At 41.1% G+C, this 7,541-nt stretch overlaps 1 long non-coding RNA gene across 1 annotated transcript in view; it reads right to left on the bottom strand.

Annotated features, from left to right (window-relative positions):
• LOC116687652 (uncharacterized) overlaps window positions 1-4,451 on the bottom strand; it is a 28,026-nt gene extending 23,575 nt beyond the window's left edge. The window contains exon 1 of the long non-coding RNA XR_004331604.1: window positions 4,303-4,451. This is a non-coding gene — a long non-coding RNA (uncharacterized LOC116687652). The remainder of the gene's footprint in view (window positions 1-4,302) is intronic.
• Between the last annotated feature and the right edge of the window lie 3,090 nt (window positions 4,452-7,541).

Genomic DNA, 7,541 nt, shown 5'->3' with positions numbered 1-7,541 from the left:
AGGAGGACATCTCAAAAATGTGTTTTTCAAAGAATTCAAAATGGCGGAAAGATTTTCTAGGTGGACCTTAATGATACTTGAGGCTTTTTTAGAGCACATTAAGCTGCACCTGTTTGAGAAATTTCAAGTCAATCGGACTTACGGTGTGGGGGCCGTGGCCTTTCAAAGTTTGCATTTTGAAGCCTTAATTACAGCGCCATCATGTGCCCGATTGGGTTCATATTTCTAAAGAAGCACATCCACACCAATTCCAGTTATTCCCCCAAAGTTCATGTTTCTTGCTTATTCCAGCTCACAGGAATTTGAGCCGGCGTGGCAAACAAAAAAATAATTATAAATAATAATAAATAATAACTAAAACAGAAAAACATAGAAGTGTTCTACCAGTTCGCGGTTTGAACCCTAATAATCCTGGGGCTACCCTGTTTATGCAGTTATATTTTCCGATTATTCAGACACTACATGAATACAGCACAAATGCCCTGTCTGGCAATGTTAACGAAAGTGAAAAGAAATTGGTTTATCCTCTGTGTGATTCCTTTAGAAAATTACTGGGCTTTACTTTAAATGAGACTACACATCTGTGAGCTGTTTTTGAAGATTTACATTTTCAGTTGGATCTAATGGACTTGGGGCTGAGAGCCACAGAGGGTGAGGGAGGCTGGTCTTTAAAAAGTAAAATCACTACCACTTTCCAATCCCTCCCCTCACACCCCCTCCTCCATCCCTCTGTCGACCTCCTCGTGCCGCATGGCTAGCAGTGCCTCACTGAGCAGACACCCAGCCCAAACACTGAGTCCCAGCAGGGAATTTCCCTGTGTGCTGGCTGTCTAGCTGGGACGGGATGTAGGGGCTGAAGGAGAACAGGCACAGGAGGGGGTGGCGGGTAAAACAAGCTAATCTTTTATTAATTGAGGGGGAAGCCTTTAAGTGATCTTTATTAATCATTCACATTGTACTTTTCATTACAGTCACTGTCACTTTGCCTTTGTTTTGAATGTAGAGGGGGGCATGTTAATGACTTCATGACTGGCCAGCGAATGCTTCGTTTTGAGTTCACCTACGATTATTGCCACAAAAACCTACAAAACCTGCTATTATTATCATTATTATTTGTGTGATCTTTATTATTGTTATTGACACATGGTGGAGAGGTGGACAGGCATGCCAATAACACTGAATGCCCCTTTACGGATGGCTTTGACAAAAACATAGACAAACCCCCCACAAGCAGTAGCTTGTAGAACAGTAGCTGTTTTGTTTGTTTTTGTTTTTTGTTGTTGTTGCTTTTACGCTCTCTCCTTTTTTATGTTTAAATCATTTGTTTGTCTTTGTGAGCGTGTGAGCATTCATGTTCTGTGTGTTGGTGTATATATGTAAAGGCATACACAGCTTATATCAGACTACTATTGCCCTGCTTACCGGTATCATGACCCATTTTACCCTATTTCATTTAACCTCAATGATGTCTCTTTGTGGGGGAGGGTGGGGGGTGGGAACTGGGTGTAAATCCTATACCTGTTAATACCTTGTGTCACAGATATACTCTCTGTATTGGTATGTATCTGTTATGTTCAAAATCCCACAAATAAATCATAAAAAAAACATTGACAAAAACATTGCTGCCATACTTTTTAACTTTTTTAAAATTATTTTTCACCCTATAACACAATGACACATTCCTCTAACCACATACAGTATGAATTTACCAATATGTAAGATCACAGCTTTGTTTCATTGTTACAGAATCTGCACATTGTTCCAGACCCTGTATATGTAATTGTAACCCTGAGTTGGTCACAAGGGCAGTGACAAGGACGTGAACACTTACTAGTTTCTCACATGATAACAGTGCCAACTGCGTTTATGAAACCCACAAACAACATGAACACACTACAGCACAGTTTCAAGCCGTTTGTTTGTGACTGACTCTGTCCACAGACTTTAGACAGGCTTAATTTTTAATTCTTCTCAGGAAAATAAAATTTCAGTTTTACAGCAAATTAAAAAAGTTACATCACTGCGGATCCATCATAGTACAATCATCAGATTAATTAAAACAATCATGGAAAAAAGAATATTGAATTCATATTGTATATGCATTTGCAACCCGTTCTCACTCCGAATGCGTAAAAAAATACAGAGGTTTGGACAGTGGCTGTCCACGTTTGATGCAACAAAAAAAGCACCCTTTGGCATGTGTAGAACGTATCGGGGAGAGCAACATGTAGACGGGGTTTAGCGAGTAGTATGTAAGGGGGAAATTACGCGTAGGGAGGTTGGTTCTTCTTTAACTGGCCCGTTATTCCTGCGTGTCACGGAACAGTAAGCACACCCACGAGCTTTTAAAGGGACGCCAACAGTCCCGACCAAGTGCGTTTTAGCAGAAACACAGAAACTGTCACCACATTTAAAGCTTCAGTAGGTAACTTTTGTAAAAATGTATTTTTTACATATTTGTTAAAACTGTCACTATGTCCTGACAGTAGAATATAGACAGATAATCTGTGAAAAAAATCAGCTCTGTGGCTCCTCTCTGTCCTCTTACTGCCACTAGCAGAAATACACCGCTCCCGGTCAGAAACAGCCAATCAGAGCAAGGAGGACTGTCTTAGCAGTGTCAATCACTCTGTGACGCGCCGCTCATACCCTCCCCCGCACAGCGCGTGCCGTGTTCAAGCTCAAGATTGCCAGTGTGCTGCAGTTGTGCTAATCGCGGAGAAATAACTTTTCAGGAAAAATGCTAATTTCTCGAGTGACCCTGCTCAGAAAACAAAGACGGGCAAACAGAAGAAGACCGATGACAAAAACGAGCTTAAGAATAAACCGAGCCCGAAATAAAGCGAGGGTCAACATCGAAGCGGCTTTTCAGAGGTGGAGGAAGCTATGCTCTCAGAAGGATTCAACACGGATTCAGAGCTAGCGTTAGCCACATTTCTGCTTGACATGTAAGTATCCCTGCTTGATTTATTTCATTTTTTAGAAACTACACAACTAAGATATCGAGGTTACAGTACACTTTCAGTACACTGGTGATAGCGCAAATCTCAGTTTACTCTGTAGCTTGTCTAAGTCTAACAGTTAGCTGTTAGCTTGTGGCACAGCAGGAATGTTGTAGCAGGTGAAGAACCTTACTTGCTACTCCTTCACCCTCCGTATAAGCAATATTGTTGATACTACAATTAGTAAGCCAAAATGTTTTTTGTCAATCACAACCAATGTAGTATGGTTAAACTACTTTAATTGTGCGCTGTCCCTGTCGAAGTTTGGCAAGGCGACTTCTACTTTTGATTATTTTTAAACAGTTTTATCTTCCCCCTCAGGATGTAATTTGTAAATCAAATGTCTGACACAAATTCTTTGTGCTCCTTCAACAGGTCAGACATGGCCCCAGACACAGAGGCACGTGAAGGAATCGTCTTCAGTCCAAATCAAAATGTTCAGTATTTCCTTGTGCAGGAGTACTTTTCTGAAAAAGCTGATTTATTTTACCCATATGCAAAATAAAACCAAAGACATATTTCTAAGATGTTATTCCTTGGCTTATTGAGCTTCCTCACTGATTCATCATTCCTACTGAAAGTTTAGATCCAAAAGGTAATTCAGTAATGTATTGTGTAAAGTGCTACTTTTGTTGTCACAAATGAGCGATTACATAAAAAATCATTTTAAACCCTTTCATTGAAAAAATTTACAAAACTTTTAATAGAAATATTTTAAATAAGCAATTTTTTTATATAAGCTATACCCTACTCAGAGTAAATCCCCTGTATTGTCCATGAGGATGTGGAAAGCATCGGTGGCCCTGCTTACTAGCCTGCGCGTTCACGGCAGGCCCCGCTGTGGGGGAGGAGCTGTGGAGGGGGGGCTGTAGCGCAGCAGAGAGCAAGGGGGAGGGACCTGTAAGGTGTGCTCGTTCAAATTTTTAGGCTAAGTCCACGTTTTCTCAGAACTCCCTACTGCAGCTTTAAGAATAATCTCAAAACCCTCCTCTTTGATAAAGTTTATAGTTAGGGAGTGAGGCGTTGCAGCGTCCGCCTAGCCAGGCCCACCTGCATCTCTTCCTAGTCGTCAGATTAATTTACCATATAATCATTAATATAATAAAAGTAGAGGGAGGCAGGCCAGTACAGCCCGATCTGGTTGGGGAGAGTTCTAGCCCGACCACGCTCCTCTCCTTTCCCTGTCTCTTTTAGTTATGCTGTACTAGTTTTAGACTGCCGGGGGACGTCCTTTGACACACTGAGCTTCTCTCTTCTCCCTTACCATTTGTGTGCATCCTGTCCCAGAAATGCCTGTTACTTTACTCACCGGAGTCCTTATGTTGTTATTTTCCCCCAGCATATTTCCATGGATTAGGATGGCACCAAGATCTTGGTTGCAGCTGTCGCCGTGGTCTTGCTGCACTACAGCCTGCTACCCTCTGCGGTGCCTTGCTCCATCCTGCTACAACCAGCCATGCCCTAACTACTACTACAATTTTTTAGTCCCTGTTCCATTATCTTTATTGTGACCGTCACCGTCACCACCACCTACCAAGATCCTGGGTCTGGCCGAGGTTTCTTTCTAAAAGGGAGTTTTTCCTCACCACTGTTGCACTATGCTTGCTCTTGGTGGAATTACTAGAATTGTTGGGACTTTATGTTTGATACTTTAGAAATTATATAGTGTAGTCTAGACCTACTCTATTGTATCTGTAAAGTGTAACGAGATAACTCCTGTAACTATATAGATACTGTACATACACTACCGGTCAAAAGTTTGGGGTCACTTACAAATTTCCATGCCACTCCATTATAGACAGAATACCAGCTGATCTGAGTGGGTGGCTGATCTTTAATGCAATATCTACATTACCCATTATCAGCAACCATTGATCCAATGTTCCAGAGGAACATTCTGTTTACTAATCTGATATCATTTTAAAAAACTAACTGAGAAAACACTGGAGAATCCTTTTGCAATTATGTAAGCACATAATTTAATTTGAAAACTGCTGACTGGGTTAAAAAAAACAATGCAACTGACCTCAGCTGGTATTCCGTCTATAATGGAGTGCAATGGAAATTTCTAAGTGACCCCAAACTTTTGACCGGTAGTGTATATATACAATAAATAAAATTGAATTGAAGTTTAGGTGAAGCTTGTTATATGACGCTAAAGGAGACTTTTAGTGTAAATAACAACGACCAGGGCACCAGACCAAGAGTCCATATTTTACAAGATGGGAGTGAGAATGTGTTGAAATTTGACCATACATTGCATTTAGGAATTTAGAAACAAAAACACCTTTAAAACATGTTTTTGATTTTTCCCAGATCTGATTTGTATTACATTGTATTGTTGATAATCTTTCTCCTTAAATTGAATCCGTTGCTCAATACTCACAAGGCATCTGTAAACTGTGATCCTGCAGTGGCAGCATGTGTAAATTATAGATTCAAACTTTCCATTTCCACTCAGAATAGCTTTCATTTATTTTCCTCTTTGAACAGAAGTAACATTTGACATTTCAGTCACTCTGCGGGCGAATGATGCCACAAAGACAAATTAAGTCAAACTGATATGACTCCAGAGCTTTGAATGGCATATGACATGGCTTTTAGTATACACAGAAAGGCCTGAGCTAAATGAAATTGATTCCTCCAAAATACAAATTGATGGCTTTTATTACATGAAGCAAACAAGGGTCATTGGTCAGGTTATACTGTTGTGGTCCACTCTCTCTGGGGAGGTGTCCTGTGCATGGGGTCAAGAGGCTAACAGGATTAGCTGCTAATAAGGAACTGTCCTTCTGAAAATGAGTGGATGGATGCATGGGGCATGAGATCTACTTTATCAACGTAACTCTCTGAATCCATAACACTGGGGTAAGATCCTTCCTTCACCATCCTTAGGTGACTTAACAGGGAAGAAGATGATTGTGGCACAATACTTTGATGATACCGTTATATGGGATGTCCACTGTAAAAAAATTAAGCAAAGGTTTCCACAGAACACAAGGCAGAGGTTAGGTCTAAAACAGGCAAAATGGTCCGCACAATCTCTAACTAGGAACACAGGAAAAAAGGCTGGAAAGCAAGAGACAAGGGTACAAGACGAACTGGCACTGAACAATGGGAAATGGAGTGTATATACAACATGAGGGAGGTGGGGGACAACTAAGCTCAGGTGCAGAACATTAGGACGGGGCAGGTGCTCACAGAAGGCAGGAAGGCAGACAAAGACCTGAAAGGAAATTTACATGAACTAGAAACAAACAGTGATTATAGTATGAGCAAGATGATGAATGTGAAAGAAAACTAAAGATATGACCTTCGAGCAGAAGGTAGGTATGACAATCTAGCTCTATTCACGTGATCATGAAACAACTCTGTATATGTTTGAAACAACTCTGTGTATGTTTGATACCCCATCCTAGATGTCATTGTCAAGTTAACATCTATGAATATAGTTTTTACACATACTTGTGCAGTGCCTGTTGAAAATGTGTCTGCTTGGAACGGACCGATTGCTCGGCTTGTGGTATTGCTGCTTCATCAAAACCAAATTGTACCCCAAAACTACTTACAGAAAGACCCCAAGCCACTTCGTATGCAGCTCCCTTGTATAGCCTACTACTAACTTACTGATTTACCCGACAAAGATTGCAGAATCAGAATGTAATACCAAAATATCACAATGACAATGTAGAGTAATCAGACATTAGCGCCATGAACTCATGGCAGTGTGCTACCCACCCGGCCCATAATGAGACCTAAACAGCACACAATCAACCACCAGAACCTGACTGTGTGCGTGCGTGTGTGTGTGTGCGTGTGTTATATTTATATTTAGCATGTGTGTCCGAGCCGTTAAATGAAGGTCGGACAAGTCTAACCCACGGTTTTAGACATGGCTTTCTGGACAGGTGTCAGTCCTTATTTATTAAATCCATTGTTTATTGAGAGAAATCAGTGAAACTCTGTTCCACATTTTTACTGCTACCATGTATCTGGGCGGGTTATCACATGGCATACAAACACATAAACATGAGCATGATGCAGCCTTTAACAGATTCTACAGTTTCCTATATCAAACTTTATAAAATATTTGTCCTCCTATGACCAACAACACCAGTATTCTCTGATGGAACATGTCCAGAGCTTAAAACATTGGACTTTCACTTTCTAGCAGTATTGCCGCTTAGCGACTTATTTGAACCATCAGGGGAAAACAAGAAATATCCATGCATGCAGCTCTGAGTAATCGTAGTCCATTGCTCTTCTGCCAACAGCGCGGGTCCCTCCCTCTCCTCTTGCACCCTGCGCAGAAAGTCAGTAGTCTTGGAGCAGGCAGAAGAACGCGACTGACAGGAGTTTGGTGTTGCTGAGTTTTTATGGTCACGTTGAAAAGCTCTCTTTCCTGCTCAGCAAATCCGCCATCATAACACCAATGTGCCAAGGTACAAGCAGGCTGACCTTAGTGGTCACCTAATGTCATATCTTAAGTCTCTTTCCAAAAATTCTGCCTTGGTGCAGAATTACAGCCACTAGAGCCAG

Source organism: Etheostoma spectabile, chromosome 4 (assembly GCF_008692095.1).
Source record: "Etheostoma spectabile isolate EspeVRDwgs_2016 chromosome 4, UIUC_Espe_1.0, whole genome shotgun sequence".
Classification (NCBI taxonomy): Eukaryota; Metazoa; Chordata; class Actinopteri; order Perciformes; family Percidae; genus Etheostoma; species Etheostoma spectabile.
This window is presented reverse-complemented; position numbering and strand designations above follow the sequence as displayed.